The sequence below is a fragment of the Triticum dicoccoides genome, chromosome 2A (assembly GCF_002162155.2).
Source record: "Triticum dicoccoides isolate Atlit2015 ecotype Zavitan chromosome 2A, WEW_v2.0, whole genome shotgun sequence".
NCBI classification, from domain to species: Eukaryota; Viridiplantae; Streptophyta; class Magnoliopsida; order Poales; family Poaceae; genus Triticum; species Triticum dicoccoides.
Genome location: NC_041382.1, coordinates 760983259 through 760997122, shown reverse-complemented (window position 1 = coordinate 760997122; position 13864 = coordinate 760983259).

The window sequence follows — 13864 nt, the reverse complement described above, 5'->3', positions numbered from 1 at the left end:
CGACTGCGATCTCGGGGACTATACCCAGTGGGTGGACTTGGCGTGCCCCCACCGGTTCGGATCCTACTCGATCGGTCCGCCTGAGTCGAGTGTAAGAAGTGAAAAAAAAAGGAAAGTAGAACTCAGACCCCAGTCGACTGCCAGCAGTCGACCGCAGTCTCGGGGACTACATCCAGTGGGTGCATTTAGCGTGCCCCCACCGGTTCAGATCCCACTCGTCGTTAGTCAAACTAACCAACTGATATTTGTGAAATATAACTATACTGATTAGAATCACTTTTATGAAATGAGTGAAAATGTTATTTTCTAAACAGAGTGAAATCCATATTTTCAATGAGAGAAATCAGTTTTTTAATAAGTGAAATATGTTTTTGGAATGAATGACATATCTCTTTTGAAACAAGTAGTTTTTGAAAAATGAGTGAAATGGTAAAGTTAAGACTTGTCCAAATGTATCTGTGATTGATCTTGTTATGGATACACAAATATATTAAAAAACATTCAAAAAGAGATATGTCATTCATTCCAAAAACATATTTCACTTATTAAAAAACTGATTTCTCTCATTGAAAATATGGATTTCACTCTATTTAGAAAATAACATTTTCACTCATTTCATAAAAGTGATTTTAATCAGTATAGTTATATTTCACAAATATCAGTTGGTCAGTTTGACTAACGATTTCTCTCATTTATGTGAAATTGATATTAAAAAATGTGAAACTGGTTTTTTCAGTAATGCAAAACAGATGGTATCAAACTACAAAAGAAATATTTTTTAATACATGCAAAACTATTTTTTCTTCAAATATGTGTGTTTCAGTGATGAGTAGATGTGAAATATATATGACTTGTAGTAAAAAGATGTGAAATAGATTTCAATTTTATTGAGAATGTAAGATTGTTTATATCAAAATATCTGAAATCAATGTCATCCAAAATATATGAAACAAATTGGTCCACTTGAAAAAGGTGAAGCCGATATCTTACAAAATAGGAACTGGATTCTTACAAAATATGTGGAGCAGATTGTAATAAAATTGTTTTCGCTCAGTTCAAAACACAGAATTCACTCATTTCACTCGATTTCACCCATTTCTAAAAAAACTATTCTACTCATTACTTAAAAGTAGAGAATGTGCAATATATTCAAAACAGGGATTTCATTCATATCGAAACACTTATTTCACTTAATTTGAAGGACTGATTTCATTCAATTGAAAAACATAATTTCACTCATTTCCAGGAAAGACGGAGTCCATTAGTTTAAAACAACATATTTCACTCATATCAAGATTTCACTTGTTTGAAAATAAAAAATAATTTCACTCATTTGAGAACATCCAGTCTTTTGAAAAAACTAATTTCACTAAAAACTAAAACTAAAACCAAGATTTCACTAAAATTAATAGAGTTCACTCATTGGTGTTGTTCTAAGCAGTTACTCTCATGGTGGCACGCCGCTCTTCACTGATAGATGTTGGTGTAGTTTTTTTATATAGTAGACAAATTTGGTTTAACCATGTATCTGTTGATTATTCATCTTATTTATTTTATTTCATGTAAGGAAATAATGGAAAAGTAGAAGTTAGTGTGTATAGGTAATTAATGAGTTCTGGAGTTTTCGCATATCCTAACCAGAAAGGAGAGCAAAGTTCGTCTGGTTGTATACTCAAGAAGTAGGAGTTATGTGTGTAGCAGAACATAAGTGGAATCGAAATGGATGAGAGTATTATTTATGTTGAAAACATGAAAATAATAGAATGGTGAACTCTCCTACTTGCCGCATTTACAAAATTTTCCTCTTTCCTATTGAAGGAGACCATGTGGTCCAAAACATCTATTTGCACTATTACTGTCACCATGACGAAGATGTGAAGACAGTGGCATATATACAATAGTAGATCAGCGATTGCGTGCGTTGTTGTGTGCATATATTTTTCGATGGAGAAATGAAACATGGAGGTTTAATTACATAATCACATACCCTATTGTGCTAAGGTTGGCATGAAAATTAACAGTACCAAACCCACATTAAAGGTAGGTCAAAACTAATGTAGAACTATTAACTTATATTTTTACTAAGTAGTAAACTATGTTAACGAAAGTTGAGAAAAACATGGGTCAATAAACAAACAAAATAAATAAATAATCATAACTTGTACAAGATATACATGTGTGCAGTGCGCTAACAGGTTACATCAGAAGAAAATTTCCTCCACATTATAACTGAAACTAACAAAGGAGTATATTTAACAGGAGCTACTTATTGTTAAAATGGTGAGCTCACATTGTGTCTGGGGTTGAATACAAATTGAAGAGTCTTATGCAAGCTCAGTGACTCTCGGTTTGAAAATGTGCATTATGCTTTGTTAGTTTACTACTTTGCTTGTGTCAAAACATTCAAGGAACTTTAAATAATCACAATATGAACTCAAAGTATGGCTGGAGAACAGGGAATCAAAATGTTGACATGACGACAAACATATCAATGCAGTATATTTCTTAAAATTAGCACATTATTAGTGTATAACAATGAATATAGCAGACATCTTAACTATCAAGTCGGACCATACCCATATAAACTGGAGGACTGAGAATATTTTTATTTGTTCGATTCTACCCAAAAGTATCAAGAAAAAGAATCATCACCAAGCCATAATAATGGAGTATTCATCATCAATTATGAGACACGTTAATTTATAGGGAAACAAGAAATTTGTGTGATGCATACAAGATTACAGGAATAAATGTGTACCAAAGGTTCTTCAAGGTGGGCACATAGTTCCATAAATTTACAATGTTCTCGAACAATCTAACTATCGGCAAACAACAACATAGTTAGATGTTTTTAATTTTTTTGCTAGCACCAATCTGAATCATTGATGAGATGATCACAAAGATTAAGAATATGATAGGTGGGGCGCAGAGTCCATGTCTATCTAGACCCCAGCTCAGAATCATTGAATCTTTTTGACACAACCAAGAAGTAGCCAGATTATATGTCCACCCTTCCAGGATTAGCAAAATAAGGCTGACAGTATTCGTCAAGTATAGTTTCGATATGCTTCTCTAAATAAGCCTAGTACGATTCTTGAGCCCATCCAGTGTTCGAAAGCGAAGGTATGACATCGGTCAAAGATAATAAAGTTCCAAACATCCTGATAACATCACAAAAACAGAGACGCATTGATGATTCACCTGATAAAAACATGGAAACTAATGAATTGATACTTATCCTGGAAATGTGTGTATATTGTCACAAGAGGACCACAATCACAACATAGTAAGTATAATTACAATGGAAACTTAAACTGTGCAAGTGCATACAGAGATTTATCTCCCTGCTGCAGCTCGATAAGAAAGTTCTATTCTATGTCTATAGTAGACCAAGAGTTTATCTGGAAGAATTATTTCCTTTATCCACTTGTGCTCAACAATAAAAGCATTATCAAGGACGTCCAACTACTGAATTGTGCATCTTATAGTTGTAAAACTGTATATTCAATAGAGATGTCAACAATTTGTTTTTTTAATAGATAGGTGGGTTCTATACTCACTAATTTTAAGTGCCACATAAAGGGTATATTTATTAGTTCTTAGAAGCTAGACATTTGTGTTCATAAGGGAGAAAAATCACCCAAAACTAATTATTTCATGTACATATAGCATTCACCTAGTTGATGGAGTAAAATAATCATCAAGCGCGGTTGTTAGACGGAATTGTCAAACATCAACAAAAATGAACAATAACAGTAGCGGCGGGGCTTGAGAAACCTGAGCTTACTGAATCTGGACACAAGGATGAAGTGCCGATGTGCTTGTTGCAGAATCACATTAAGGAGAAGCAAAAATGCATGCCATGAAAAATTGATAGATTGTCATTTATATACCATCTGCATTTTTGTTATTGAACAAATTAAAGGGATGTGTGTCCAGAATGCAAATTACTCACTCTGTAAAGAAATATAAGAGTGTTTAAATCACTAAAATAATGATCTAAACACTCTTATATTTATTTACGGAGGGAGTAGTATACATGTACGTAATCACACAAATATCACGGTATTAGTCAAGTGCACAGTGTAGTGATATTAGGCCTGCAACCTGAAGAAGCATTTGTTAAATTCTTTTAAAAGGATTTTGAAATAACAATTGGCCTCTAGTTGGCAACTTCAAGGACGGTAGTTACAGAAAATACCAGATTCAGTCATTCAGAGTTCAATCGGGATATGTACATACCGGAAGTTATCATGTGCCTTTCAAGCGGATGACTTCGCTGGAGAGGATGTCCACCTTGTCTGCATTGACCTCGGCGATCTTCGTGTCATTGTCTACATGGCCGAGCTCAGCCTTATTTGGCCTCGGTGGACGGTGGTCATCAAAAGCTCACGCATGAACCTCTCTAACTCCTCTATCATGGTGAACATCATCTCCAAGTCCGCCACATGCTGGCCGCGCACGCAGTCAACCTCCCTCTACCAGTCCTCCCACTTCTGCACCTCGTCGTCGATGCCCTTCTCGTCTGGCCGGAACTTCTCGATCTCGGTGGCCTCCTCGGCCCACCACTTGGTGTCGTGGTGCGCGCACGGCAGATGCCAAGGGATGGCTAAAGAGAGGAAGAGGCTCGAAGGCACTGGTGGGCTCCAGAGGCGAGGTCGGCATGAGCGAGCACGGGATGCAAGACATACCTAGGTTCAGGGCTCTCCGGAGAGATAACACCCCTAGTCCTGCCGAGCGTGGTTTATATGTGACAGTACAGAGTTGATCCTAGAGCTGTATCGAGGAAGAAGGGAAGCAGGACAAGGCTTAGGCTGCTCCCTCTCCTTGTGTGTGTTTTCTACTGATCGGATCTCTTCACCCCCATGCATGGAGGCCTCCTAGGGGGTTTTATAGGTCAACTAAAGGAAATATGCCCTAGAGGCAATAATAAAGTTATTATTTATTTCCTTATTTCATGATAAATGTTTATTATTCATGCTAGAATTGTATTAACCGGAAACATAATACATGTGTGAATACATAGACAAACAGAGTGTCACTAGTATGCCTCTACTTGACTAGCTCGTTAATCAAAGATGGTTATGTTTCCTAGCCATGGACAAAGAGTTGTTATTTAATTAACGGGATCACATCATTAGTTGAATGATCTGATTGACATGACCCATTCCATTAGCTTAGCACCCGATCGTTTAGTATGTTGCTATTGCTTTCTTCATGACTTATACATGTTCCTATGACTATGAGATTATGCAACTCCCGTTTGCCGGAGGAACACTTTGTGTGCTACCAAACGTCACAACGTAACTGGGTGATTATAAAGGAGCTCTACAGGTGTCTCCAAAGGTACATGTTGGGTTGGCGTATTTCGAGATTATGATTTGTCACTCCGATTGTCGGAGAGGTATCTCTGGGCCCTCTCGGTAATGCACATCACATAAGCCTTGCAAGCATTGCAACTAATGAGTTAGTTGCGGGATGATGTATTACGGAACGAGTAAAGAGACTTGCTGGTAACGAGATTGAACTAGGTATTGGATACCGACGATCGAATCTCGGGCAAGTAACATACCGATGACAAAGGGAACAACGTATGTTGTTATGCGGTCTGACCGATAAAGATGTTCATAGAATATGTAGGAGCCAATATGGGTATCCAGGTCCCGCTATTGGTTATTGACCGGAGACATGTCTCGGTCATGTCTACATTGTTCTCAAACCCGTAGGGTCCGCACACTTAAGGTTTTGATGACAGTTATATTATGAGTTTATGAGTTTTGATGTACCGAAGGAGTTCGGAGTCCTGGATGAGATCGGGGACATGACGAGGAGTCTCGAAATGGTCGAGACGTAAAGATCGATATATTGGACGACTATATTCGGACATCGGAAAGGTTCTGAGTGGTTCGGGTATTTTTCGGAGTACCGGGGAGTTACGGAATTACGGGGGAAAAGTATTGGGCCTTATTGGGCCATACGGGAAAGAGAGAGGGGCTGCCTAGGGCAGGTCGCGCCCCCCCAAGGCCTAGTCCGAATTTGACTAGGGGGAGGGGCTGCGCCCCCTCCTTCCTTGCCTACTCCTTTCCTCTTCCTTGTCTCCTACTCGTACTACATGGAAGGAATCCTAGTTGGACTAGGAAAGGGGAAATCCTACTCCCGGTGGGAGTAGGACTCCCTAGGGCGCGCCATAGAGAGGGCCGGCCCTCCCCTCCTCCACTCCTTTATATACGGCGGTAGGGGGCACCCCATAGACACATAAGTTGATCTTCGTGATCGTTCCTTAGCCGTGTGCGGTGCCCCCCTCCACGATATTACACCTCGGTCATATTGTAGCGGTGCTTAGGCGAAGCCCCGCGACAGTAGAACATCAAGATCGTCACCACGCCATCGTGCTGACGGAACTCCTCCCTGAAGCTTTGCTGGATCGGAGCCCGGGGAGCGTCATCGAGCTGAACGTGTGCAGAACTCAGAGGTGCCGTCCGTTCGGTGCTTGGATCGGTCGGATCGAGAAGACGTACGACTACTTCCTCTACGTTGTGTCAACGCTTCCGCTTCGGTCTACGAGGGTACATAGACAACACTCTCCCCTCTCGTTGCTATGCATCACCATGATCTTGCGTGTGCGTAGGAATTTTTTTGAAATTACTACGTTCCCCAACAGTGGCATCCGAGTCTAGGTTTTATTGTTTGATGTTATATGCACGAGTAGAACACAAGTAAATTGTGGGCGATATAAGTCATTACTGCTTACCAGCATGTCATACTTTGGTTCGGCGGTATTGTTGGATGAAGCGGCCCGGACCGACATTACGCGTACGCTTACGCGAGACCGGTTCTCCCGACGTGTTTTGCACATAGGTGGCTTGCGGGTGACAGTTTCTCCAACTTTAGTTGAACCGAGTGTGGCTACGCCCGGTCCTTGCGAAGGTTAAAACAGCACCAACTTGACAAACTATCGTTGTGGTTTTGATGCGTAGGTAAGATTGGTTCTTGCTTAAGCCCGTAGTAGCCACGTAAAACTTGCAACAACAAAGTAGAGGACGTCTGACTTGTTTTTGCAGGGCATGTTGTGATGTGATATGGTCAAAACGTGATGAGATATAAGTTGTTGTATGAGATGATCATGTTTTGTTGAAGTTATCAGCAACTGGCAAAATCCTTATGGTTGTCTCTTTATTGCATAAGATGCAAGCGCTCAATAATTGCTTTACTTTATCGCTATGCGATAGCAATAGTTGCAAGAGCAATTGTTGGCGAGACGACCACGTGACGACACATTGATATAGATCAAGATGATGGAGATCATAGTGTCATGCCGGTGATGATAGAGATCATGACAGTACTTTGGAGATGGAAATCAAAGGCACATGATGATGATGGCCATATCATGTCACATATTTTGATTGCATGTGATGTTTATCTTTTATGCATCTTATCTTGCTTTGATTGACGGTAGCATTATAAGATGATCTCTCACTAAATTATCAAGATAAAAGTGTTCTCCCTGAGTATGCACCGTTGCCCAAGTTCGTCGTGCCCAGACACCACGTGATGATCGGGTGTGATAAGCTCTACGTCCATCTACAATGGGTGCAAGCCAGTTTTGCACACGCAGAATACTCATGTTAAACTTGACGAGCCTAGCATATGCAGATATGGCCTCGGAACACTGAGACTGAAAGGTCGAGCGTGAATCATATAGTAGATATGATCAACATAGTGATGTTCACCATTGAAAGCTACTCCATTTCACGTGATGATCGGTTATGGTTTAGTTGAGTTGGATCACGTGATCACTTAGAGGATTAGAGGGATGTCTATCTAAGTGGGAGTTCTTAAGTAATATGATTAATTGAACTTAAATTTATCATGAACTTAGTCCTGGTAGTATTTTGCAAATCATGTTGCAGATCAATAGCTCGCATTGTTGCTTCCCTGTGTTTATTTTGATATGTTCCTAGAGAAAATTGTGTTGAAAGATGTTAGTAGCAATGATGCGGATTGGATCCGTGATCTGAGGTTTATCCTCATTGCTGCACAGAAGAATTATGTCCTTGATGCACCGCTAGGTGACAGACCTATTGCAGGAGCATATGCAGACGTTATGAACGTTTGGCTAGCTCAATATGATGACTACTTAATAGTTTAGTGCACCATGCTTAACGGCTTAGAATCGGGACTTCAAAAGACGTTTTGAATGTCATGGACCATATGAGATGTTCCAGGAGTTGAAGTTAATATTTCAAGCAAATACCGGAATTGAGAGATATGAAGTCTCCAACAAGTTCTATAGCCAAAAGATGGAGGAGAATCGCTCAACTAGTGAGCATGTGCTTAGATTGTCTGGGTACTACAATCGCTTGAATCAAGTGGGAGTTAATCTTCCAGATAAGATAGTGATTGACAGAATTCTCTAGTCACCATCACCAAGTTAGTAGAACTTCGTGATGAACTATAGTATGCAAGGGATGATGAAAACAACTCCCGAGCTTTTCATGATGATGAAATCGGTGAAGGTAGAAATCAAGAAAGAGCATCAAGTGTTGATGGTAGACAAGACCACTAGTTTCAATAAAAGGGCAAAGGGAAGAAGGGGAACTTCAAGAAGAACGGCAAGCAAGTTGCTGCTTAAGTGAAGAAGCCCAAGTCTGGTCCTAAGCCCGAGACTAAGTGCTTCTACTGCAAAGGGACTGGTCACTGGAAGCGGAACTGCCCCAAGTATTTGGCGGATAAGAAGGATGGCAAAGTGAACAAAGGTATATTTGATATACAGATTATTAATGTGTATTTTACTAGTGTTCGTAGCAACCCCTCGGTATTGATACTGGTTCAGTTGCTAAGAGTAATAACTCGAAACGGGAGTTGCAGAATGAACAGAAACTAGTTAAGGGTGAAGTGACGATGTGTGTTGGAAGTACTTCCAAGATTGATATGATCATCATCGCACACTCCCTATACTTTCGGGATTAGTGTTGAACCTGAATAAGTGTTATTTGGTGTTTGCGTTGAGCATGAATATGATTTGATCATGTTTATTGTAATATGATTATTCATTTAAGTAAGAGAATAAATTGTTGTTCTGTTTACATGAATAAAACCTTATATGGTTACACACCCAATGAAAATAGTTCGTTGGTTCTCGATCGTAGTGATACACATAATCATAATATTGAAACCAAAAGATGCAAAGTTAATAATGATAGTGCAACTTATTTGTGGCACTGCCTTTAGGTCATATTAGTGTAAAGCGCATGAAGAAACTCCATGCTGATGGGCTTTTGGAATCACTTGATTATGAATCACTTGATGCTTGCGAACCATGCCTGATGGGCAAGATGACTAAGACTCCGTTCTCCGGAACAATGGAGCGAGCAACTGACATATTGGAAATAATACATACTGATGTATGCGATCCGATGAGTGTTAAGGCTCGCAGCGGGTATCGTTATTTTCTAACCTTCACAGATGATTTGAGCAGATATGGGTATATCTACTTGATGAAACATAAGTCTGAAACATTTGAAAAAGTTCAAAGAATTTCAGAGTGAAGTGGAAAATCATCGTGACAAGAAAATAAAAGTTTCTATGATATGATCGCAGAGGTAAAATATTTGAGTTACGAGTTTGGCCTTCAATTAAAACAATGTGAAATAGTTTCCCTACTCACGCCACCTGGAACACCATAGTGTAATGGTGTGTCCGAACGTCATAACCATACTATATTGGATATAGTACAATCTATGATGTCTCTTACCGATCTACTACTATCGTTTTTGGGGTTATGCATTAAAGACATCTGCATTCACGTTAAAAAGGGCACCATCTAAGTCCGTTGAGACAACACAATCTGAACTGTGGTTTGGCAAGAAACCAAAGTTGTCGTTTCTTAAAGTTTGGGATTGTGATGCTTATATGAAAAGGTTTCAGCATGATAAGCTCAAACCCAAATCGGAGAAATGTGTCTTCATAGGATACCCAAAGGAGACAGTTGGGTACACCTTCTATCACAGATCCGAAGGCAAATTCGTTGCTGAGAATGGATCCTTTCCAGAGAAGGAGTTTCTCTCGAAAGAAGTGAGTGGGAGGAAAGTAGAAAACTTGATAAGGTAATTGTACCTTCTCCCTTATTGGAAATTAGTTCATCACAAAAATCTGTTCTTGTGACTACTACACCAATTAGTGAGGAAGCTAATGATGATGATCATGTAACTTCAGATCAAGTTACTACCGAATCTCGTAGGTAATCCTGTTCTGGAAGTCATGTTACTAGACCATGACGAACTTGTGAACTATAAGGAAGCGATGATGAGCCCAGATTCCGCAAAATGGCTTGAGGCCATGAAATCTGAGATGAGATCCATGTAAGAAAACAAAGTATGGACTTTGATTGACTTGCCCAATGATCGGCGAGCCATTGAGATTAAATGGATCTTCAAGAGGAAGACGGACGCTGATAGTAGTGTTACTATCTACAAAGCTAGAATTGTCGCAAAAGGTTTTCGACAAGTTCAAGGTGTTGACTACGATGAGAGTTTCTCACTCGTATCTATGCTTAAGTTTGCCGAATCATGTTAGCAATTGCCGCATTTTATGAAATCTGGCAAATGGATAAACAAAACTGCATTCCTTAATGGATTTATTAAAGAAGAGTTGTATGTGATGCAACAAGATGGTTTTGTCAATCCTAAAGGTGCTAACAAAATATGCAAGCTCCAGTGACCCATTTATGGACTGGTGCAAGCATCTCGGAGTTGGAATATACGCTTTGATAAGTTGATCAAAGCATATAGTTTTATACAGACTTGCGGTGAAGCCTGTATTTACAAGAAAGTGAGTGGGAGCTCTGTAGCATTTCTGATATTATATGTGGATGACATATTACTGATTGGAAATGATATAGAATTTCTGGATAGCATAAAGGGATACTTGAATAAGAGTTTTTCAATGAAAGACCTCGGTGAAGCTGCTTTCATATAAGGCATAAAGATCTATAGAGATAGATCAAAACTCTTAATTGGACTTTCACAAAGCACATACCTTGACAAGATTTTGAAGAAGTTCAAAATGGATCAAGCAAAGAAAGGGTTCTTGCCTGTGTTACAAGGTGTGAAGTTAAGTCAGACTCAAAGCCCGACCACGGTAGAAGATAGAAAGAGAATGAAAGTCATTCCCTATGCCTTGGCCATAGGTTCTATAAAGTATGTCATGCTGTGTACCAGATCTATTGTATACCCTGCACTGATTTGGCAAGGGAGTACAATAGTGATCTAGGAGTAGATCACTTGACAGCGGTCAGAATTATCCTTAGTGAAATAAGGATATGTTTCTCGAGTATGGACGTGACAAAAAGGTTCGTCGTAAAGGGTTACGTCAATGCAAGTTTTTGACACTGATCGAGATGATTCTAAGTCTCAATCTGGATACATATTGAAAGTGGGAGCAGTTAGCTAGAGTAGCTCCGTGCAGAGCATTGTAGACATAGAATTTTGCAAAATACATACGAATCTGAATTTGGCAGGCCGGTTGACTAAATTTCTCTCACAAGCAAAACATGATCACTCTTTGGGTGTTAATCACATAGCGATGTGAACTAGATTATTGAATCCAGTAAACCCTTTGGGTGTTAGTCACATGGAGATGTGAACCAATCACATAAAGATGTGAACTATTGGTGTTAATCACATAGCGATGTGAACTAGATTATTGACTCTAGTGCAAGTGGGAGACTGAAGGAAATATGCCCAAGAGGCAATAATAAAGTTATGATTTATTTCCTTATTTCATGATAAATGTTTATTATTCATGCTAGAATTGTATTAACCGGAAACATAATACATGTGTGAATACATAGACAAACAGAGTGTCACTAGTATGCCTCTACTTGACTAGCTCGTTAATCAAATATGGTTATGTTTCCTAACCATGGATAAAGAGTTGTTATTTAATTAACGGGATCACATCATTAGTTGAATGATCTGATTGACATGACCCATTCCATTAGCTTAGCACCCGATAATTTAGTATGTTGCTATTGCTTTCTTCATGACTTATACATGTTCCTATGACTATGAGATTATGCAACTCCCGTTTGCCGGAGGAACACTTTGTGTGCTACCAAACGTCATAACGTAACTGGGTGATTATAAAGGAGCTCTACAGGTGTCTCCAAAGGTACATGTTGGGTTGGCGTATTTTGAGATTAGGATTTGTCACTTCGATTGTCAGAGAGGTATCTCTGGGCCATCTCGGTAATGCACATCACATAAGCCTTGCAAGCATTGCAACTAATGAGTTAGTTGCAGGATGATGTATTACGGAACAAGTAAAGAGACTTGCCCGTAACGAGATTGAACTAGGTATTGGATACCGACGATCGAATCTCAGGCAAGTAACATACCGATGACAAAGGGAACAGCGTATGTTGTTATGCGGTCTGACCAATAAAGATCTTCGTAGAATATGTAGGAGCCAATATGGGCATCGAGGTCCCGCTATTGGTTATTGATCGGAGACATGTCTCTGTCATGTCTCGAACCCGTAGGGTCCGCACGCTTAAGGTTTCGATGACAGTTATATTATGAGTTTATGAGTTTTGATGTACCGAAGGAGTTCGATGTCCCGGATGAGATCGGGGACATGACGAGGAGTCTCGAAATGGTCGAGACATAAAGATCGATATATTGGACGACTATATTCGTGTCACATCCTAGTTAGCCATGCATTAGAGTGTTGCATCATGTTTACTTTTTCATCAGAAACTTGAAATGGGGATGACAGAACCCCCAGTCCCCTCTGAAACCAACTAGGGTTACTAAAATAATTTTCAATGAACCTGAAATGCCCTTCTAAAATGCCCATCATTTTTGTCTTGGTTCAGAACCTCTGCCAAAAGTGGTGCACATTTTCCTAGGCCATCCTAGGGTTTTTGAATTAAATCATAAATATTTGAATTTGGGCATTTAAAATTATATAAAATATTTAAATGCTCAAATATCTCCAAACTAAAATGTTTCATGTTGGAATTAATCCAACTATGGGCTAGGAATAGTTTGGTGATTTTTGAAGTTGCCTAGGTATTTTATTAAATTCAACAAAGTTGCAGATATATTAAATAAAAACAGAAACAGAAAAAAAGGGGAAAACTTACCTGGCGCCACCGCAGGCCCACCAGCCAGCCCACTTGGCCGGCCCAGCCCGGCCACCGCTCCAGCGAGCTGCTTGGCTCGCCAGGCAGGCAGCCAAGGTGCTCGGCGGCGGCACCGCAGCTCGCCACGCAGCTGCTCGCCGCCTCGCCGCCTCCCTCGCCCGGCTAACGCCGTGGATCGGCCTCCCTCTCTCCCCCGAACTCCCCAGACACCCCCTCTCCTCTCCAGCTCCTCCCCCTCGCACGCCCCAGCCATGGCCGACGCCATCGCCGCCACCCCCTCGCCGTAGCCACGCCCTCCGTCCACCCCACGCCGTGCCACCGTGTCCAGGAGCTCCGCCGCCGTCCACTTCATCGAGCTAGCCGAGCCCCGTGTGCTCGTGCGGCCCGAGACCACCGCACCGACCTCGCCCGAGCTCACCGTCGCCGGAGATCCCCTTCAACGCCGTCGCCGCCTCAGCTCGTCCCCGACCTCGCCGGTGGCCTCTACGGGAGCGCTGTGAGCCTAGCTACTCCTCCGACCCTCTCTCTCTCATTCCTGAGCCGTGTAGCCACCGCACGAGGATCACACGCCTGCACCGCCGCGGATCTCGTCGCCGACGTGCTTCCGGCCACACTCCGGCCACAAGATGGTGTCCATCTTACTCACCGAGTCCCGCAACACCTAGCTAGCTACTCCACGAGCCTCACCGACCCCTCTAGCGCCAAGTTCATCTTCGA